The sequence below is a fragment of the Aythya fuligula genome, chromosome 6, assembly GCF_009819795.1.
Source record: "Aythya fuligula isolate bAytFul2 chromosome 6, bAytFul2.pri, whole genome shotgun sequence".
Lineage (NCBI taxonomy): Eukaryota > Metazoa > Chordata > Aves > Anseriformes > Anatidae > Aythya > Aythya fuligula.
Window position 1 is genome coordinate 39,162,736 of NC_045564.1, and position 24,140 is coordinate 39,186,875.

The 24,140-nt window shown below is 37.8% G+C and overlaps 1 long non-coding RNA gene across 2 annotated transcripts; it reads right to left on the reverse strand.

Moving 5' to 3' along the window:
- Positions 1–961: 961 nt before the first annotated feature.
- LOC116490980 lies at positions 962–24,011 on the reverse strand. Of its 2 annotated transcripts, none has more exons than XR_004253439.1 (7): positions 23,896–24,011; positions 18,013–18,144; positions 11,088–11,190; positions 8,589–8,694; positions 7,197–7,273; positions 5,988–6,032; positions 962–1,599 (listed from the first exon to the last, which is right to left on the reverse strand). It is a non-coding gene; the product is annotated as an uncharacterized LOC116490980 (long non-coding RNA). The 2 variants fall into 2 exon arrangements; XR_004253438.1 differs by having other exon boundaries at positions 7,697–8,694.
- Positions 24,012–24,140: the final 129 nt, after the last annotated feature.

Genomic DNA, 24,140 nt, shown 5'->3' on the forward strand with positions numbered 1-24,140 from the left:
GGGTTGGTGCTGTGCAGATTGTGCCCTTTCTTTCCTAGTAGACTCATTTTTTTTTTCCTGTTAAGGTAGAAAATAGTTTCTATTTACTTCAGCTTGAGATTGGCCAAATTGTTCTTACAAGAAGCACTGATCTCACATCAGGTTTTAACTACCTTCAGAGTCATGTACAAGCTTTGCTACACAGATTAATGCAGATCAGCGTTGATTACCTGGTATGCCTATTACCTACTAAAGGTGAGCCAAGTATACTTGGTTGGTATTGCCTTGTCCCAGGAAGATTTAAATTAGCTGTAGACGATATAGTAGAGACTGGCAGGATCATAGTCTGTTGTATATATAGAAAATACATAGCCTGTATTTTCTTTGAATCCGCTAATACCTCTCAAAAAAAGCAGATAATCAATGCAATATAGCAAATAGCTCTATGAAGGAATGATTTTTGAGGTTTTCAATCAAGATCAAAAGCAACAAGACTTGGGACAGCAACACATCTATGTTGTAGCACATCTGTTTCATCACATTCATTTTCTTTTGTTTTTACTAGTCTTACTTGTTTATATATTTTTACGCATTACATCTTGGTGCTATACTCATTAAAATTATTAGGTTGGTTAATTTCTCTTTACATGCAGTTTCAGACAATGTGCAAAAGTGGAGAAAAATGGGGCACAGTTTAATTTCATTGTTCATTTTCACAGTGGAGTGGTCTGTTGCAAAATGTCAGGAGCATAAATATAAGGCAAATTTTTTTAAAATCTACTCTATTCACAATTTTGCATTCAGATTGATAAGCCAGTGAGGAAGATAAAAGACTGTTTAACTTTCAAAAAGTCCATGTCTTAAGACAGGGTAATGCTGATTTGAAAGTTAAATAGTAATAGCACCCTGGAAAATGTACTTCTCTATTTCCATAATTAATCTGCAAATGGACTGAAAGAACAAGAACTAAACTGTATCAGAATCAGGGAGTTAAATAGTTTAATATTAGAACAGATTGAGAAGATGTACAGTGAGACTCAAAAGCAGCCTTATGCTTTTCCTTTTAGGTAAATAGCTCCCACGGAGGGCAATGAAAAGCAGCACTGACCTCAGGGAGGCCGTCATACTCACTGAATGCTGCAGAAAAATAGGAAACAAAGGCTTAAATTAACATCTCTGTAATTCCCGAGGAGGGGAGAAGTGTCACAAAATAGGATTAATTTCCTTTTAATACATAACAGAATTAGGATTATCATTTAAGTGGCCTCAAAACATAAAAATCCAGACCCTGGTCTTTACTCCTGCCTGACTAAGAAGTGTCCTCTGTGAACAACGTAGGAAATTTAAGTTATACGTGAGTTCAGAATGCTCAGCTACCGTACCTGGAGTTTTAGTGAATCAATACGATCCCCTTTCCTCAGAGGCTGCATCTGACCTTTTGACCCCAGGCATTCGCTCTGGTCAGCTGGGGATCTTGGCTGTGAGCCACTTCTGCCTGACCGGGGTGTCACTGCTGCACAGAGTCCCCTGCAGCTGAGCTTGCATGTAAGTGCTGCAGTCTTGCAGTGCCTTCTAAAATTTCTCCTACATGCTCAGACAGATGCATGTTTTGGCAACATCCTGAGAGAAAAACAGAGCAACTCCACTTACCATAGCACACAGATTTAGGATAGTTCCTAAAACATTAATTCAAGAAACATGCGTACAGCTATTGCAAGAACACCTGGCTATGGCCTGACAACATCAGAACAACCTAATGAGTACATGTGAACTGCCAAGTGAAATGAAACATTTATTTGCCATACCCACATTACTTTACGGGGTAGCCAAAGAAGAGAGACATGGATGAGCCTGACAGGAGCAGAGATGAGCTAGGCAAAAAAAATGTTTGCCTGAAGGGAAGACCATAAACATTCTAGAAAAAGAAAAAAAAAAAAAAGGTCCTCAGACTATCAGTGCTGACAGACACTTGTTTAGTTGAAGAGAAGACATCCAATGACAGTACTCATTTGTACATTTTGTGTTTGAGTTTTCATAAGACTAATAAAAGGTGACAACGTGAACATCAATTTAATTTAAAAAAAAAGCAAAAACCTGGGTTTGTGGCCATGGGTAAATTAGGGCAGCTGTGAACAATAATAAATAAAGGGATGAGAAAGAAAGCGGTCATCCTGAGAACACTGGAGACCCGACACCTCTCATAGGTAGCACAGGGCAGAGAACCTCGAGGAAGCTTTACACAGCGGCACAAAGTGACACGAGGCTGGTGCCAGGAGGGGCTGGCCAGGGCCAGTGGAAATGCTCTTTACCAACACCCAGCCCATGATGACTGGGAGAGGCACACAGAGACCACGGCAAGAAACATGTAACCCTTATAAAGGTTTGCCACAAAATCATTTATACATAGATACCTCATAGCTGTTAATTTGTATCTTCTATGAGGAAAGGCTTCATTTCTGGCTTCACCACTTCTTTTACTCCATCAGTCCTTGGAACTGGATGATTATTGAAGCACGGCTGCACTGCTGCTGTGAGCAATGTTACTTCGAACTGATCAGCACCTGGGGAGGCGCCTTTCCACCATTCAGATTTAAAAAGACACTAGTCTTCATCAACAAGTAAATGGCCCTTTTTGGCAAAGCAGAGCTTGAAAATAACCAGCATTGAGCCAATGCTGTGCCTGCCTGCCTTCTGAGCAAACCTTGTCCTCTGCAGGCTGTGATCAAGCTGAATGCCAGCACAAATACGGTGGCACTAGGCATGGGAAGACTTCCAAAAGTCTAAGATCTACAGGACTATAAACACGCTAAGAGGAGAAACTGTTATGTTGCAGTTGTGCAGCAGTTGTGCTGTGTTATACCCTATAGCACTAATTCAACAAATTAAGAATTAGAACTTGGTTAGGCCAACTGTACTAAAATTAGGTACTCAAACTTTTACATTGTAATGTGGTCTCTATTACAGAGATCATGGGGGAAAAAAGGAAAAGCAGGTAATTTTAAAGATGATCTGAGGTAACTAAGAGAACGTATTACACCTTCTGAGATTCATGGAGATTGCTGACAGGAATAGTAATATTTTTTTCTGTGCCTTTTTTCAGACACAAGTAGCTTCAGGTTGCTGGAATTTGAGAATGGAAAAACTGACTGCCATTTATGTGTAGAATAAAACTTTTTTTTTTCTTTTTTCTTTATTTTTTTGGCGAGTGTGGCATTCATGGGTAGCAATCATGATGTTGTCTTGAAAAATATGTTAGCTACATAAGCTAATTTCTAAAAAGTTTTAAGTTTTTTGTTTTTATGTGTACAATGTCTCATTTATTAAGTCTTCTGCTGCTTGGATAGTTCATTCTACATTTCATAGCTCATTCTACATTCTACAGAAGCAGTCTTCTTGTCTGTTTATTCAGTGTACTTCCTGATTAAACGTTCATAACCTTGTGAAAAAGTTGATGATGGCTGGGTGAATTTAACAAGTCATCCAGAGTCAACCATATTTCTACATTAGACTGCCCAATGTGCATTTAAAAGAATTTGATGTTTCACTGAGTCAAACCAGGTTATATTATTATTAATAATTTGGAGATTAGAGAGTTCAAGTAAAAAGTTATATTCCTGTGTGATTCTGTTAGTAATTTGAAACTTGCCAATTTCAGCTGATGACCATGGAAATCTTTTTTTCTAAACTAAATCCATCTCCCTTTTGTCCCTGAAGTGATCTGATTTTTTAAATAAATTATTCAAATTCTAAAAAAAAAAAAAAAAAAAGCTTGTTGTTTGTTACAAATTAAATCATTGGTTCTGAGTTCAGTCCCTGGTAATCTCATTTTTTGCTTTAGACATTTATAGGTTTAAATCAGCAGCACCTAATCATTTATGCTTCAGGAAAACTGGAATTACAGGAAGCATGAACATGAGTACAGTTGTGTTGAACTACCACATAAGGTGCACAAGTTTAATATCAACCATGAGCTTTCCATTCCTCAAGCTCGTGAACAACTCCTCAAAGGTAATATAGACATAGGTATTTCCCCACCAAAGAATTTAGACTCCCTAGACCTAATATTTCTAATATTTCTTCAACTCACACTTTTAAGCAGAGACCAAGTGAAGCTGAGCACCCTTTCTGCAGGCATCACTGCTACTACTAAAGCCCAGTGCCTTGCTCCAGACAAAAGGCACATTCCTTCCCCAGGCTCCTTCTAGCTCTTTCTAGCTGCTGCCAAAAAGACAGCAGCAAGCAGGGCCTGAGCATATTTGACATACTCCTCATACTGGTCCACAGGACAACCTCTCTTCATCTCTGCTTGGGTAATTATTTACTGCCACGCTAAGGGAATGTAGAAGAGAGCCATGCAACTCACCTTCAGCCACTAAACAACAAAACGCACAGCAATTTAGCAGAGTTCTAAAAACAGCACCAGGGATCCATAACATCTTAAAGCATTTGTCTGCAGATGGGACTGTTGCCAGCATGGTCAAAATTACATCGCATGCTTGCATGGTGAGCATGATCATAGTTAGCCTTTATTGATTATGACTATTAGCAAGCTTATTAGTGATGTTCCCAGGTTGTTACTGTAATGTGACAGCCATTCATGTTTTACATGGACAGTTTAAAAAAAATAAAAAGTAAAAAAGCTCACAGCAGAGCTTTGATTTGTGGTCATCCAAAGCAGCTTAGTGCAAATTAACATGAGTTCCTCTTATATATATTCTTTTCCTAGATTGTTACTCTAGGTCCTGAGGTGTGCTGCTTTAATCATATGGATTAAACATTTTTACATCTGTTTTTATCATGTGCTACTACATTACATTAAGAAAATCCATTAAAATAGGCCTCTTTTGTCTGAAGACTATGTAGTTAAGTCTGTGTGTCTCATCAACACCTTTGTGCATTCTGTCATTAACCTTCAGGAGGGAAGATGATAAAGAAAATGAGTTTGCTAGAGCTTAGGTTAATGACCTAACGTGAAATACAGAGTTACTAGAGATCATGAAAGCTTAAAAACATCAAGAGAATGAAAATAAATCTTCTGAGATTCTTACTGAGATTTATCTTTTTATGTAGGACACATTAAATTTAGTCATTAAGCAGATTAAGAATAATTATTGAAATTCCCAGTATGTAGTGGTCATTATGATAAGTATCTTTAAGTTTGATATAAATCACTTTCTCATTTTCTTGCTTTATTTTCATCATTACCATTCACAAAGCTTTTTGTTGTTGGTTTTTTGTTTGGTTGTTTTTTTAAGAAAATATCAGAGCAGCAATCATACTTATCGTCTTTATGAAAAAATGTAATATAAACACAACCCAAATCCCTCTATGGAAGGAGATCTGTCTAGCTCCTAAGGCATGTGTGTTTTACAAATTTTATGTTGGGATATTTATTTTCTCAATGCATTTTTCTCCTCTTCTTATTTTAGTTTGATCATCAGACTATATTTTCAAGTGTTTTTCCTCTGATTAATAAATAGCACAGGGATTGAAAATAAAGGGTTGTGTCAAGTGGGCTGTGAACTTCTGTACTTGGTTACATAAAATTATCTCCTGTGGGACAAAGTCAAATTAAGGGAAGAAACCAAACTAAATCTACTGTTTCTGTACTGGTGTATATAAAAAGACTGTCAAAAAATTATTTTGTCTTTGTTGTTTTTTGTTGTTGTTGTTGTTGTTGTTTGTTTGTTTGTTTTGTTTTTAAAGCAAAGTAGTCCGTGTGTTCTGAATATTTTTACAGGTACAATTAATAACCTGTTTTTAATATGACAAAAATATGCAGCAGTGATTATTTGTTTTAAGCTAAATCAAAATTTGGCCATGCCTTTCCCCATAGGAGCTGAAATATTATAGAAAAGGATACGGTTAGCACAGCATGATCAATAAACATGCATCTTCACTAATTCAATGTGCCAGTTACAATCTAAGGAGTAGGAAAGGGACATGCAGTTTGAGGAGTACATGGCAAAACAAAATGTGGGTTCTTTTGAACTGCACGGAAAACATACCCATTCTTCATCTTTCCAGACAGAAAAAGCTTATCTCCACAGCAGCTGTAAAGAGCATTGGAATACAGCTTCCTGTTTCTGCATAAGGACCAGCAAATACCTCATTTTCAAGCAGATAAAAAGAGGAAGAGGGATTGTGCATAAGCCTTAAAGTACTATTTGTTCCAGTATAACACCAAGGCTAGCGTTCAGGGACTACTGCATACAGATAGCATTCACATACTTCTAGAAAACTCTCTTTCCATTGGAACCAGCCTAGTTGTGTTGGTTTTGAGCAACAACTGCAGGCTTCAAATCAAGGCTGATTCATTCAAACTGCCAATTTTCATTTATAAAGAACCTTTCTAAACACAGGCAGCAAACAAAGAATATACAAACACAGACGGCTCACTGCTTCTCCCATTTCTGTTTTCTCGTAGAGACAGAATCAGCTCTCACCAGGCAGATGTCATGGCTTTCTAGCATCCACATATCAGTCCTTGAAGCCAGGAATTCCCTCATCAAAGCCATATGTTCTTCATTTCCTATTTTTTGACTGTCTTCCTACCCCAAATTTTCCCTACCATTGTGCTTATATGTTCCTAATATATCACACTTTAAACCAAAAGAAAATAAATTGTATCTTGACAAATAAATAGCACATAAAATACTAAGCACAGCCAGCTTCTGTGTGCTCCACTCCACCCACAGAGCTATGATTACAATTTTACATGCAGGACTGAAGAACTGTTGAGAAATAACACAAACTACTATTTTCCTCATGCAGTAAGTGACCTCTTAAAGAGAACTCATTGTTAACCAAAGCACTTGGAGACTAAACCTTTCAATGTATGCCCCTTTTTCTACACTCAGAATATCAGAAAATGTATGCTCTTTCCGTTGCCCAATTTGGCAAAAACAAAGAAGCAAGGCCACAGCATAATTTAATTTCAGGATAACTATGATCTTCCCACTTTAAAAATGTCCACATTCCAGGTTAATGAAAGGACTTGTCTGGTCTGAAATTTCTTCTCGATCCATCAACTGTCTTGTATTTACACCCCAAAACAGTAATCAGATAATTAAATATGATTTACAGCCAATGGGTTCTCCATACTGATTCATACCTGAGCTTGTAAATGATAAACCACACGGGCTTTCTTTTTCACTAAAGCTGAGATACCTGCTTTCTTATTTTTAAAGTGCAAATGCTTTTTATGATTAACTTACATTCTTTCCAGCTCTTCTTGGGCAGCATCCTTTTCCTCTGGCTAAAAGGAACAGTGCATCAGTAGACTTCTGGTCTCCTGTTGAGAAAAGACAAACTATCCACTCTAAAGCACAACCACTCTAAAGAAAAGTGACCATGCTCAGCAGGATTCCAACATTCTTGCATGCCCTACAACTGGCAGGCAAGTTATGATGAGTTTTGTAAGGTTGATATTTGCATGTCTTTGTATAACCAGCAGCATCTCGAGCAACTCAATTAGCAAGACTCATATGAATGCTTGCTCTTGTCCCTATGCAATTCTTTACAGACATCCATGGTGTTGTCTAAGAAGAAAGGGCTTCAGTGAGCTCAAAACCAATGACATGCTGCTTCAGAAAAGAAAGTCTTCAAAGTGACTTACAAGCAAAGTCACTGTGCTGTATTTTTCTCTAACAGACTAAGCCAGATAAGATAGTCACAGCACCACACCCCCAGGTGCTGGCTGGCCAAGCCCACTCACCAATGCAAAGTTTGTTCAGCTGAGCTTGTTGCTCTCATGGCAGTAGTTCCCAGTACCCAGTGAGCATAACCAGAGCCATGTCCCAGCTGCTGATGCTGTGCACCCTCATGCACCTCCACTAAGCCAGGGCAGCTTGACAGGAATTGATGAGGCAGCCCTCATAGCCGTACCAGTCGCCAGAAGATGAGACTGCCAAAATTCCTTCAGTTCACATGGGATAAACTCCTCCCATTTTGCCAAGCAGACTGCAGAAAGGGAGACTTGAAATGGCTGGGTGTTGTGAGCCTAGACCTACAGCAAGAGGTCTGATGCCTTGTAGGCCAACTTTTCCAAAGGAATCAGTTGCAGAGGCCTCAGGCCCTGCTCTGAGTACTGAGCGATGTTAACCACCTATTACAACCATTTTCTGTGAAGCATTTTCCAAAGCTAGAACACAATGTGACTACAATATGTATGGCATTATGGAGCCTGTAACACCTGACCATAAAATTATTCAATTTATTTTCTGTCACATTGCCAGGAGAAGATGTCAGTGGCAGAGCGGTCTTCACGAAACTCAGCCATGAACTTGCAGGAAATTCTAAACTGGAGCATGCTGCTGGCTGAATTCTCTGAGCACCCTGCTGTTAGCTGAGGATTTGAATAGTGTCAGAGTCTGGATCCAAAACTCAAGGTTTTATAAGATTTGCACTTCTGATCATCAAGGCAGATTTGAAATTGATTTGTCAGTCATTGAATCTAGGAAATGCAAGACAGAAAAACATCCAAAGGTTCAATTTCTTTCCCAGCCAAGCCCCTAAAATATGAAAGTGTAGTATAAGGCTGGAGTATATAAAACACTGTTTGCAGTTTGATACTGCTTCTTGTTAAGGAGAAGACCTTGAGCTTTTACCTCAGGCAAGACTAGATCAGGAGTAAGGCAATGTTCAGAGCATTTCTGCAGGGGATATGGAGAAACATCTCTTCACACACATCGCGGAGGTGGGAGGAGTCAGAGTCTGCAAAGAAAAATGGAAATCAGCAGCAAGATCCTTCATTTGCTTACAATTACCATCACAGAGGTATGTTTTACAATTTGTTTCTTCATCCAAGGATGCCATTATGTTATTAGAGATTTGAAATACCTTATATTTAGATGAATACACCCTACAGAGCATTCATCAGTTTTAAATGTACACAGTTTCAAAAATATTGAGTTTACTTTTTGCTCTTATTAGGTGTTCTAGGGCATCAAAATAAATAAATAAATAAATATGTGTACTTAGCTTTCTTTATGGCATTTTAATTAACAGGAGGATTGATAATTATACCATAATTAGACTTGCTCATGCAATCATCCTAGCTATGCTATTTTCATAAAACCTAATCAGATGTGTTTAAAACTGGAACATTCTAGAGGACGTTCAGATTAACCCAGAAAAACAATTCTGATAAGCTTTTGTGAATATGATGTCGGACAATCAAATCTATCATCAATTATATAGCTTCCCACACCAAACATCTAATCTGAAAACATACTGGGGAAAAAAAAAAAAAAAAAAAAAAAAAAAGACTTGCAAAATAATTAGCAAAACTGACAGACGTAATACAGTGATACACAGACATAGATCAGGTACTGTACAAACAGCTTGATCCATTAAGCCCCTCCTCAAGTCTGTGTGGGACTGTGTCTGCACAAACCTGGTACAAGTTTCAGTAAAATATCCGGAATAGATTATTGCCCAGGGTAAATGTGACTTTCAAAAGCCTGTCTCCTCAATTTTGTGAATGAAACAGGGAGACCTCTGAGACTTGTCTACTTTAATTTCAATCTGCCGTAAGCATGATTTCATTTATTTTAGCATTTTAAAATAGTCAGTGCCTAAACAAAGCACTCACAGTGTTGCATCTCTAAGACTTTCTATCAGATATTTCAGCAGCTAGAGCATATAGGGTAGGTGAAAAGCATAGCATATATTTCCCCAATGAAAATCAGATGTTTAAGTCTTTATAAAACCTGTAAACCACCTATAGATTAAGTGCTGAAACACAAGAAACTGAAACATAGTCATACTTTATTTTTCCCTTAACTTTGTATGTTATCGAGGAAGGTGCTTGAAGGAAAATAATTAATTCAATCCTTCTAACTTCTGCATATGTTTAGTAAGTTTACTCAAAAAGTAACTCAATGCTTTGTGAGGTTTTAGCATAATTCAATGTGATTATTTTACCCCCTCTTACTGAACAGTTACATGCTCTGTATAACTTTCTGGTAAGAATTAAAAAAAAAAAAAAAAAAAGCTGAAAACCTACATGCTTTCATTCTTCAGTGTCTTAAAGCACTCTCAAGGCTCATGTTTTGCCATGCAATGACTTACATCTGGGCTGAGACCAAATTCAGAGTCCCAATATGGATATAGCACTTTCTAAAAAGATACTGGACGTATGAAATCAGAAAACCCTCCTATATCAGCAAACTCAACTAGAATGCATTACTTAATAAAAAGCATTGAGTGATATCAGTCAGTCTCATATGTAAGTAAGTGTGGCGTTTGACATGTTATTTCTGTACCATGCCCTCCACTTAAATGCAACTTGTACAATAGAGCCTATTGCAGTAAATAAGCTTCATCTGCTGCTTAAATCAAGTTTTAATATTAATTGTTTTGCTATTAAAATGAAAATTAGGAAAGGCCTATTCATGATAATATACTATCACTCCTCTGTACGCAAATGCATGTCAGGCATCCCTCTAGATCAGAGAACAGCAGGCTCTGCTGAATCAAATTTATATAAAACTAAATTCAAATGAAGGAAGCCATAAAATAAAACCTATGAAAAAACATTATGTGTTACATAATCCAACCTAACACAACCTTTCAGAATTTGTCTTCCTATTACTATGTTGGTCAAACCTGGGTCTCATTTGTACTAGTCATAATAATCCTTCAAGGGCAGAAAGGTAAAATCATAGAATCACAGAGCAGTTGGGGTCAGAAGGGACCTCAAACCCACCCAGCCCACCACTGCCATGGGCAGGGATCCCTCCCACCAGCCCACACAGCCCAAAGCACCACCCAGCCTGGCCTTGGGCACTGCCAGGGATGGGGCAGCCTCAACTTCTCTGGGCAGCCTGGGCCAGTACCTCACCACCCTCTGAGTGAAGAATTTCTTCCTAACATTTAATCTAAATTTCACCTCTTTTAGTTTAAAACTGTTCCCCTTGTCCTATTATTAGGATATTCATTTTCAAAATGAAAATAGCCAAAGCATAAGCACCGGAAAGAAAGCAAGAGTCAGAAAGATAACATGCAAGATTGAGGATCTCAGACTGAAATAAAAAAACTCTTCTAATGTAAGCAAGTCACAAGACTGTTACTTAGATGCATCCTTCAGGCCCTTGTCATCTTACCTTGTCATCTACCTGTACAAAAACACCCCCCACAGTGGTAGGTGTGTGTGGAAAAGTTGCCTTGTTTCTTGGACAAAATAGGGTCACAAAGGTCAGTGGAGAGCTGCAAAATATGGAATTTCAGATCAGATCAGCACCATCATGCTAGAATAATTACAGTTCATGAGAGAAGGAAAAAGCATTTTGGACAACTGCATTCAGTTCAGACTAGTCCTTAATTTACATTGATTTCACTTATCTCATGATATTAGTATGTTGCGACTTTCGCTCAGGAAAGTAATTATCTGGCTGGAGGAGATTACAGAATACACAGACTAACACACTTACATTGGACTGTGGTATGTGTCTTACACTAAAGGAAGGAGCAGCAAAACAGGTTACAGTTGTGTAGGTAATTTGTATTGCACATCAATCTGTCTCCTCATATGTGCAACTGGAAACGCTGTAATGACAAAATGCTTTTATAAAACACCAATTATGAACTCAGGGACACCAGTTTGGGAGCTATACCTTTAACCCACTTTGATTCTTGTTAAATATGTAGCTTTTATAGTATGGAACTCATTGCAGGCTGTTCTAAAATACAATGCCAGTAAGAATAGCAAGAAGCTGCTCAGTATATCTCAAGTGACATGCTGGCTCATGCAGCCAAACAGTTAAGACAACAGTTTCCCTTGTCTGTGGAACCTCTCCATTTAAAAATAAATAACTAACTAAATAAATAGAGCAAAGTTGAAAGAGAAAGTTGAGGAATTTGTTACATTTGTAAGCAAGCTCTAGAAGGGGCTGTGAGGACAAGGAAAAGTATCAGAACAGGAATGCTTTGTTGAGTTTGATAAAGAGAATGCAATGGCTTCTTTAGGATACCATCATGTGTAACTGCCCACTCCATTGCTGAACATGGGCATTCATACACAATGCTGAGGTTTTGGTTCTCTTTATAAGTTCAAAGCATTTCTTTTTGCTCAAAGTGCACAAAGAGATAACTTGTCTCGTATGCATTATTTGAAGATCTGGGGAGTGCTGCCACAGAGCCAGGGCAGGCAGGCTAACATGGACAGATGGAATTTCAGGTGCTGATCACTCACTCCACTTCTGAACAGCGGCCAGGAAAAGCACACACTAAGGCAGCGTTTACTGGGAAGGTATGCTGCTAAATTACAAAAATAGAAAGAAAGCTCTTGCTGCTGTGGTTAGTCTAGGGAATAAAAGTAGTTATAAAAGAATGCAATGGGTGTGGCAGTAGCTAATAACAAGCCGGGTCACAAAGCTGTCTGGTACAGATGCCTGTAGGCAGTTTGCACAAGGAGCACTTACCCACCACAGGAAGACATGAAGTTTAACCGCTCATGACAGAAGACATCAACAGTGCTGTAAAAAGCAAAGCAGGCACTGCCCTTGAGAGAGTAGGGCAGTAATGCTTCCACAGACATCCCAAAGGCAGGACAAGTGTGTCAAGTCAGCCAGTGCCCTGGTCTTAGCCATGAAGGCGACCACTCCATGAAAGAGTCCAAGGGCAGACCAATAATTGCAGGCACTCCATAGCCTTCCTACTTCAGGACACCCTAAATACTGGTAAACATCTTTACGCATACCATTTCTATTTCATATTAAATGTCTCCTTGTGGTCTGTTCTACTTTATATGAATTACATGAAAAAGAATAGTTCAAGCAGCAGGATACTTAGTGAGATAATTTCTAGCTAGTTCTTTAAGGTATATGTAGATTCTTTTTTCTTGACTAGGAGGAGTATGAAATGAATTATATCCAAGTGCATCAGCACAAAGCAATTACACATTATGAGAAGACATTGATCTGCATTAGGACTAAATGCAAAAGACCTCCTGCTAATTACAAAGACTCATAATCAAGTCACAGCACTGAATCACAGTTCATTGACTATGTCCTAAAATTATTTAAATAGTTAAGTAAATCCAGAATCAGCTGGTGCTTCCCCAGATTGACCAGAGAGGTACAGGAAACTGAGATCATATCACCTGAAATGCTGACTGTTGACAATTTTCCCTCTGCATAAAAAATCAGTCCTAATATATGAGTGCATAATATGGGAACAAAATATATATTTCTCCAGCCTGGCTGTAAATTCCCCAGCACTGCTATTGATCCAGATCCTATTTAAAGCTGCTACTCATTCAGAGAGGTTACTAAGATGTTGTGGAATAGATTTATCGAATTCCAAATATTGTACACAATTATAATCCTAAACAGTGAAACAGGGATAAGGCCATTCACTGACTGTTGAAAAGGCATTTATTTTGAACCTGTCTAGCTTGCTGACATTGTTATACATTCAGACAAAGGTAACTAAGAAAGAAAATCTTTTACATTTCATTGGTATGCTAACCTGTAGAGTCCTCTGCTCATGCCTGACATAGGAAGGCCTACAAAGGAAATTCCTTTATAACCCAACTGCAATATCCATCCTGTTCACCAGTTATGAAGTTTGACAATGAAGCTTGTAAAAAAAGACTAAGAAAAGCCACTCTCAGATGTTCTTTTTCAAACTTTTCCCACATAACAAGTAAATTTCTGAGACCATTTGCTTGAACAAGATTCAAAATGACACACATTTGAGAACATACCTTAAACCTAAGAAGGTAGTTCAGCCTAGCCTACTGACTTAACTAATTGCTCAAAAATGTATGTCACTCTGAAAATGCCGTCTCCATGTATTATTTTGCAGACTAGGCTGCCATGCATTTTCCTTTGCATCAGTGATTACCTTCCTAATCTAAGTGGTTTTAAAATAATGTGCAAGACACGGTGGCAGCTAATGATCATGACCATAAAAGCTGTTTGGACCAATGTTTCAGAAGTTGTTGTGCAAAGAGCCATAGGGACAAACATATTAAGATGAAGATTTCTGTGTAAGCAAGCAGCATGAAACTTCCCTAGTGATGCACAGAGGTCTAAGCTGTGTACTTTGGAAAGCCTCTCTGTTACAAGGTATGAAGAGCCGGGAAAGCTCTTTTCAGCTTGCCGGCTCTCTTGGTCCTACAAATGCTAAAATCCTCTACTTCTTGACCACCACCTAGCGGCAGCTTGTCTATACATAGTTACATCTATGAGCTTGTGATACACTTTTTTTTCCCCACCAATATAGAACAAAAAAATCCTTTCCTGCACTTTCCAAGCAGCATGTAAACAAGATCACAAGAAAGATGTGCTTTTCCAAGACTTCCACAGCCTGCAACCCAACCTATTTACAGATTCCACATGACTAGGCCTATACGCATTACTGCTGCATACATGCTGATCCAATTCGACAGTCTGATGGGGAAAAGAGAAGGGTCCCTTCATCTCTGCTTCCTCCTCCTTGCCTTCCGAGTGATTGGCACCTCAACAGATATACACAACAAGCCACTCTGTACAACAGAGCCTTTGAAAAAGCTAATGGGGTAGCAACTAGAGAGAGACTTGAAATTTTCTTGTCCTCAGCCTTGACCCATTCACTCAAATGACTCAAGACTGTAATCTAGCTCACAAGGTGAATCTCCCCACAATTATCATATGGTTATACCGAAACTAATTCTGATTCTTCAACTTTAGCACTGTTGAATAACTTTTATGACATTCTGTGAAGACTATCAATCATAACGTTTTCTTTTTGTTAAACTTCTCTTTTTATTCCTCTGTGTATGTACAGCAATCACATTTCAATGCCATACTACTACAATGTTACCCCTGCTGTAAACTACAACCATCCAAACCTGAGCAGGGGCAATTCACAATTCTCTCCCTCCATTTTCCAACTTATTAATGTCCTTCCAAGGATTATCACATAATCACTACTGTTTCAGAAAGTTGCTCTTCCAGCAGCAATTACTGGAGAATTTGAATCAGTTTCTACCCCCCGTGAAAAAGGTACATTTGTTGTTGAGGCTGTGTTGGGTATGAAGTCACATCTGGTAAAGGATTACCATCCAGTTGCTGAATATCACGTGCCCTCTAGTGGCTTGTCCTCTAACACTTGCGTTGTTTTTGTGCACTTGCTCAAAGTAGATATGAAGACAAGTCATTTGCAGCTGCCTAGCTCCAAGGAGCTCAGTGTCACTTGGCGCATAAACCAATAACGATATTAAAAATATTTTGCTTTGCTTTCATTACCTACCATTAAACTCTGTTTTCAAGGACAAAGGCCCAAAGCCATGATCAAGGGCAACAAAATACAGGGAATTCTCATATTTGGCCTTTAAGAACCATGCCTGTATCTAAGGAAAGAAGAGTTACGAATATGATATGTCAGAAATAGTGAAGTCTGCAAGGGATCTCATACTGCTCAGTGTGTTGCAATTGAATTACTAGAATTGATTCACTTTTTCCATCACCCAATGATATATATATATATGTATGTGTGTGTGTGTGTATATAGACAAGGATATTTAGGTGGATAAATCACATGATGACAAAGTTTAATCTTTCTAGTTATTCTGCCAGCAAAGTTATTTTATAACCAAAAACTACCCAGAAAGACATACCTTCTCCTTAATGATATTACCCTCCCCCGTCCAGCACTATTATTCGATGACTGGACACTTCTTCCCCTGTAGTCTATGAAAAACTTGGTATCCAGATACAAATGAGGACCTGAACTTCTCAGATTTCCTAGACCCACTGGGAAGAAACAGGGTAAGCTGTACAGACATGTAGCCAGACTTCCCACAGATTTTGTAGAAGGCATAATATATGCACATGTGAACAATTGCAGCAATATAAAAATCACTGAATATATGGCTGCCTTCATTAATTGGTCTCTTCTATGCTTAAGACATGCTTATGTTCAGACACTTAACAATAATGTTCTTTACAAAACTATTCACCTTTACTCCGAACTAATACAAAGAGACAATACAAACACAGGACAGAGAAAAAAAAATTTAAAGCAATAAAAAATGTATCACACACCTGCAGCAGAATCATTTTTGTTTCTGTCATGTTCTTCTAGCATCTAAAATAGCTACACTGACTCAATTGAAAAATGTACTACCTATCTGTGACTGTGACTGAGCTTAAGAAAACAGAAATAATACTTCATCTCTCAGTTAACAGATGTGAAAACAGGATCAATTTATATCAGTAGTCACAAGCTAGTAATTCTGACATTTGAAAAGAAGCAATACTGGAGAAAAGGAGAAAAATAGTTATGAATAAAACCATGATACATCAGGAAGATATTCCATATGCCTATATGCTGAAGTGTCTGTTTTAGACCTGGTCTATGCGTGGTGTATAATTTTGCTAGTATCTATTAGCTAGATTAGATCAAGTAATCAGACTGTCCGCTTGGAAAGACGTTGATTCTTGATTCTGCCAAGTAATTTTGTGAGACTTAGCAATCAGGTAGTAACTTGCTTGTGGAGTGCAGATTCTGAAAGAGAAATTGTCACGAAACATGAAAGAGCTCCAAAGCACTGAAAGCACTGCTCAAAGACAATTCCTATAACTCTTGTCCCTTTACCACAATCTCAATTCTGTGTCTTCCCTCAGGCATGCCTCCATTCTAAATTAAAAAACACACACACACACAAAATAACACCACCAACAAAACAACAAGAACTTTCTAAAAATATGTATAACCACTACAACATAAATTCCATTCCTAATTACTACCACTAAAATAATCTATCCTCAGTATCAGCTAAATATCTCTGAAGCCTCATATCTTTGTGATCAGGACTTCAGTGGAGATAGGACTGAGAATGGCAGGAAGAGATTTCAGCTGCACTATCCTGTGGTCACATTCATTCCTCCCACATAGACAAAAAAAGTATAATGATCTCCAACAAAAAAAGCATAATGATCTCCAACAAAATATCAAAAGGAAATAAAGGAAAGTGTTAAATAAAACCAAATTTACATATCCATGCTGATGTTGTGGTATTTTAATAGTGCTGAGTGTTACTTTTCAAGAACAAAGTTTTCAGACAAGCATTATGCAGGTACGATTCCCATTCACAGCAGCTTCTGGTTTAAACATATAACAAGAGATGGAGATAGTGTAAACATCAGAAATAAATAAAAAGAAAGTGAGTGGAAGAAAAACAGAAAAAAAAATGGTGAATCATACCTAGTATCATAAGAAGTCTATGACATCAACTTATTTCTTGTTTAAACCAAGTTCCAAAGATTTTCACCAAAAAAAAAAAAAATCTGGAATGACATACAATGGCACTAAACTTTTGTAGTATTAGTGCTTTAGGCAACACACCAAATCCATATTACATGATTGCCTTATCTGATAAGTTATGCACCAGCTCCTCTCCAAACTATCTGGTAAAAAACATTTTCTTTTACGCTGGATATATCCTCTGATTAACCCTCATTAGCAGGTTGTACAACATCGCTTTCATTTTTGGACTCATGATTCCCCATTATGTGACTAATACAGCCTGGGTCAATGGTTCAATTTGCCCCTGTGGGTTTAGCACTAAAAGCATAGACTCATGCCAGATGACCCATGGTCTGGATGTTAAGGGCATGAAGGGGTTGTCTAAGAGACAACGCTCTGAAAAGCCAAGTTTAAATATCCAAACCAACAGATCCAAACCTAAACCTGTTCAGAATTGCCTTCTTTTAATCAGTTTTATAGCGTTTGAGGAAGATATCACAGGAAGCATGGATGAGAACTGTAAGGTTCTTAGGCCTTATTGGAAATATTGTTTTGGCTTTAACTCAAGCCGTGAAGGACTTGTATTTTGTATTGAACTGTGCTCATAGACAAGGGATGGAGATGGTTACCTCAGTAACACTGCTATCTATCATTTTAAGCAGAAGCATGAAGCCAGTGTATATCATTATTAGGTGTCATGGTATCCAAAGAATCCAAATGATTCAACTGTCAAAATCCAAGTCTGAATTGCGGGGACTGAGGGAACACTATTATGGAGAAGAGTTTGACACTGACCTGCATGCAAGCTGCAGCAAGGTAAGCAGGCGCACATGGATTTTCCAGATTCTTCTGCTCTCCTTGCATTATTTATTTCAATTTTCTCACGGTTGATTTTCTTCTTTATTTTGCTAGCAGGTTCAGCAGCACCTGGGAGAAATTAATTTTCCTATGTGAATTCTGAGTTCACTCCTCCAAAAGTAAAAGTAGGCTGCCTCAGCACATTAAAACAACAGCTATTTACAAAAAGTACCCACCAGTGGGGGATATGTCTGATCTGAGTAGATAAGCTCTAATGAGACCTTAAATTTGAAATGAAAGCACCGTGGACAGGAATGACTAACACAACTTTCCAAAATATGCCATCAGAGAAATATACAAGTTCACAACACTTTTACAATGCCTGCCTAAGATCTACACTGCTGTTGGGAGAAGGAATGACATAAGGATTTATTACATTTGCTATTGCATGTGTCAACTTCCAGGACTGAAACTTATTGACCATATCTAATAGTGATGAGCATGCAAATAGAAAAAAGAAACTTCTGAAACTTAACCAGCATAAAGAGTTACTGACTTAGCTTCATTTGTCATTGCTATTAGCAGAATGCAGAGAAAAAAAATGCTGTATTATCTTAAGGATCTGTTCCCAAAACATCTGATTCAGCTCAGATACAAGGAGGGTACCATAGCCAAGCTCATACAAATACACTGAAAAATCAATATGGCTCTGCTGAGGCAGAGTAACATTAATATGAAAATCCTTAATTACTGAACAAATACTTCTGGAAAAGTTTCTTTTGTTATTTCTCCTTCAGATCATCTGAAATAAGTCATTTCTCCAACCAAAAATGTCATCATCCATTTTAAGCTAAATATTTATTGGCAGAGACATGCAGTACTATTGGCTTCAATATTTGCAAGGTAAGATGCTTTTCTAGGGAGGAAATTGCTGCATACCAAAGCTATTTCCTGCCTCATACAGAAACAAATATGTACAGAACTGAAATATCAAATAGATCTGTTTTAGACAGGATGTCCTTTAACTCTTTCAGCTCTAAGAATCCCAGACAACAGTAGTCATCCATCAGGGTTGCTGTCAAGCTATAAATCCATACTGTTTTCTTATTACATGTTCTCTTCTACTTTCTTTTCTACTTAAATTTTCCCTCCTGATTCCACTTATATCTTTTTTTTTTTTTTTTACATTCTCACCTTCCTCTTGTTTTTAATTCTTAAAATCTAAGAACAAGACAATCCCCAATAAATCACATAATGAACATTTTTTTTTTCTTGTTTGTTTTTAGAATCTCTAAAAGAGCTAGTTTTTGTGACAAAATGTTTTGGCACAGCAGATCAGAACATGTTTACAGCATATGAGAAAAATCTTTGGCATCACGTGTTATGGTTTCAGCAAATGCGTGCAGATAAAATTAACACAGTCTCATCACAAGATACGCAGATTTTGCTCTTACTCAGGCAGGGTTTATACTTATATGGAATATTGCGGCATGATAAAACAGCAAGGGGTGGTAGTACTCCAGTATTGTTTTATATCATCCTTCTCCAGCCCACAGAGGCACACTGAGTGGAGTAGGACTCACCTTCTACTCCACCTGCCCACCACCTTGTTTAATGCCCAAGGGCCTGAAGGTCCCATTATCTTAATACAAAAGATTACCATCACTGACAGAGTCAAGATAATGACGAAACGCAATGAAGGTGTCTTCATCCACAACACAGTTTACATCATAGATGGTAAACATTAGAAAATAATTCCTTAATGGAAGTTTTAATTTTAAATACTGAAAATGAAACCATGAATAAATATATCCCATATAGATAGTTGCAGATTTGGGCATGTCTACTTCCAGCTCTTATATTTAATTGAAAGGTTATTATAATTAGACATTTATCTTGGGTGATGTTATTTCTACAGAAGATATCTTTTTGAACAATGCTATTTCTACATGGGATGAAATAGGACTAACTACCATAACTCTGGGATTATAAAAATCACAGAAAAAAATCAGAAAATCTTACTGATGGTACGGTTATTTTAGAATTAAGTACTAATCTTGCCAACAACATCAAATGGAGAAAGAAAAAACATTAATGAATGCTACCTTTGGGACCAGGTCCTTTGCTGTTTTGAGCAAGTGCTTCTCTTCAACTCTCACAGAGAATTGCAGTAACCATACTGCCTTGATACTGGTCTGAGGCAATAAAAACGGTTTAAGAAACACTCTAGCTTTTTGGATGTCTTCACTGTCAATGACAGTATTTAAGCAGAACACACCATATTCATTAACACTGTAACTAAGTTTTATTATTATTGTTGATATTATTATTATTATTTAAGAAGGAAAATAAATTACAATAAACTACACATGGAAAATTATCTGAAGTCACGCATGAAACTGATACTTGTGCCATCAGTGCTGGAAAATTCTTAGCCAGAGCCTACCACGTCTAATGATGGCTATTTAATATCTTAGGCAATAAAGAAAAATAACAGATGTTTCTTATTAGCTGCAGGTTGGGATGTAGTTTTCAGTGGCATAATATTTTATCACTCATGTTTCCTCCTTGAAAATTCATTTGTTCACGATTAGCACAAAAATCAGTTATTTTATGAAGAGGCTCTGATAATTAAGGGCAAAATTATGGTGCTGCTGAAGACAAAGGAATTGTGGTCAAAGACTTCATTTCATATGATTTCATATCACTTGATTTCATATTCACTTGATTTCATATCACAACTTTTCAAAGAGCAAGTACTCTTCTGAATGACTAAGGTAGATCTTTTGGCTGAAATTATGAAATACTGGATAATTTAAACATTATGACAAGTAGGTATTTTCAATAAATTCTGTGAAGCTTTTATACAACTGAAGTAGTATAACTCTATCTTCTTACTATGCATTAGTTAGTTTAGAATGGTTTGCTAAATGCTGCATTGCTGTATTTTTGAAGTGTGACAAGTTCTAACAGACCTGGTAACAAAAGATTTTTTAAATACTTATTAATATAATTCACAACACAGAGAAAGTCTCTGTGGCTAGTGGTTAACAGCCTTCTGGTCTTGATTTCAGAGTACAAGTAACTGTCTGGTTTGCCGTGTGCATATTTTGGATACCATGCATCCAAAGTATTTAAATATTTTGAAAATGACAGTGATTTTAATGGATTCTTTCTCATACGTGAACGCTAGCTTCTGAGTATCACCATCATGTTTTTGTGTTGTTGTTAATGTACTCTTGCTTAACTTTCTTCTTTAGACACATAGAACAATAACGACTATGTAAAAAGATGCAATGGAACTTGCAACAAAACACAGGGGGCCTAGGTTAGATTTCTCAAGGATCGTGATCTTACTTGCTTTAGCACTACAGCTCTTTTTAGTAAAATCATATTTAGGCTTTCAAAAGTGAACTGAGATTTTTTTTTAGTTGTATAGGCTGCTTCTGACCTTATTGGTGGACCAGATGCTAGTCCAGAGAGGTGCTACACAGCAAGGCAGGGCCCCGAAAACAGCTCTCCAGAAAAGCAGCCCCTGTTCTCCCACACCAGTGTGGAAGAGAGCAACGGGGCTGAAGCTGGATGTTTCTGTGTACACACCAGCTTCAGCAGCTCCACGTTGCATTACAAACTGCTGGAAACAACACTTCCCTTCTCCCTGGTCTTTCCAATCCCAATACACTGCCATAATAGAGAAGATGATGGCTGGATATACTTGCCTGTGACTATCATGTGAAATATTCCAGATAAGAATAATAAAAATAATCTGGATATAGAGTCTACATGTGCATTTCTTAAATTCTAGCTGCTTTTTTTTTTTTTTTTTTTTTTTTTTCCTCAAAATAAGCATGCATTTCAGCAATGTACTGGCTGGACACATAGCAATATAAAGTCAGTTATGTCCAAAACATTGCAATTCAAATAGAAAACTAAAATCTAGTCCCTATATTTGTTTGGATAAAGTTTGAATATAGGTCTCCAGATCTTTTTTGATCACACATTCCAATCAGTAAAAATGTTTTGAGACTGTATCCCTCATGTATATTTATATAAATTATATACATGTTAAATGAAATCATACATATAATAAATAATAAACAAATTATACATGTATACAAATTATATGCGTGTATTGCTATACTAATATATTAAGTGCATTATAAAAGATAAAAATAGAAATTTTAAAAGGATGAGATGAAGTTTTTTTTCTTAAATAATTTCATTTTATTTATTAGTGGTAGAAAACCTTGTCTTCTTACTAAAAATAATGTTTACAACAAAGCAGATAAATTCAATAACAAAAAATATTTTGTTTCAGTAAGATTTACGTGATTGAATATGCTTCACTAAACCCTTACTTTACATTCACTTGCATTTACTGGTTTTATTATTTTGAAAATATCTGCTAGGTAGCGTACTTCTGACAGCCATTTGTCATCACAGAAGATGTCAGCATATTTGGAACAGAACTTTTTGTGAAAGAAATACACATAACTCATCCTAGGGAAGAGTTCAACAACTATGTTAAGAACTTTGCATGAGTTGACCAGCAAACCTATGTGTGGGACAAAAGATATCCCTGGTCACTCACCACATCATTACAAAGTATTATAATGATTCCACTGTTTAAAGGTCTTGATTTTATAATTTTATAAAATTTATAATTTAAAATTTTATAAAATTCATAATTTTATAAAATTAACCACATCAATGACATCCTCTAGCATTTTGTGCACTTCTGGCTCCAACTTTGTTGCTGCAATAGTTTACTATGTATTATATGAATTATGCAGCAAATGAAATTCATGTGTGGTGCTATCCTTGTAACCTTACCTCAGATTATTATTGGATTTTGGATTATTGGATACTGGGTTATTATTAATCAACTCAAAGCAGCTTCTCTATCAGTTGTTACACTTGTGTGTTTGGTTTTTTTTTCCATAAAATATTGTTTTTATTAAAGAAGTAATTTGCTGTTGAGAATATAACTTCTCTTGCCCCTTCTTAGTGGGGCAAGATATCCTTATTTTATTTTTGTTATTAAGTAAGAAATCTTAAAGGAGGCTTCTAAAGATTTATTGTTTAGTGAAATTTTGTAAAGTATTGTATTGAGTATCACATGACTTTAAAAAAACACTGAGAGGCTTGTCTTCATATTCCAGCTGCTTCATTTTTAGAAGTCTGGCCTATCATGATGGCTTCATACTGTCATTAGCTAATATTGCATGGCACAATGCACATTCAGGGGGAGGTTTATTGTTAATGATAGCAGGTGTAAATCCACATTTAATGATCATTTCAGCTCTTTTTGGCTGACTTTTTGTCAGATCTCATTAGATTGTCATTGCTTTCCCTCGTAAAGTGTTTGATGAAGAGTTTGTGACAGAGGTTGGGAACAGTCAGCTTTGCCACTTGTTCTCTCGCACTTGCCACCTCGGTGCCGTGTGTGACGCGGGACCCTCTGACACACGGAACAAGCAAGAGCACCAGTGCCAAGCCGCATGTCAAATATCCATACCAGTAACTTCTTTTCTTATTTCGTAAATAGAAAGTAAAGACACTCTGAATGTTTCTTCAGTCACCCCAAGGCACCCTCCCCGCGCACCCCACTTTGGAGATCGCTGCCAGGTACGAGCAGTGAACGACTGCTCTGCTATTAACTTTTGTCCAGGCTAACTGGGTGCCCTGCTTTTATAATTATTACGTTGAATCTTTCAAATGTCTTGTTTAAGCAGGCAAATTTCAACCTTCTTTCCCCAAAGGATTTGGAAAACCTGTTGACGGGCGTCGCTGTCTAAATTCGGAGCGGAGAATCAGCCACAGGGGCTGACAGCGCAGGGAGCCGGGACACCGGCCGGCCCAACGCTGCCCCTCCCGTACCTCACGTCCTTCCCGTAGCCGCTGCCTCGCTCCCCGCCGCCTGTCTCTCGGGACGTCCCCGGGCCGCAGCCCCGCGCTCCGACCGCCTCTTCCACCGCCTCTTTCACCGCCTCTTCCACCGCCTCTTTCACCGCGCCTTCCCCCGCCGCTGCGGGCCGTCAGGCTGACAGACCCGGGCGGGCCCCGCCCCGCCGCGCCCCGCCCCGCCCCGCCCCGCCGCCTCATGGGCGCCGCCTCCGGCCGGC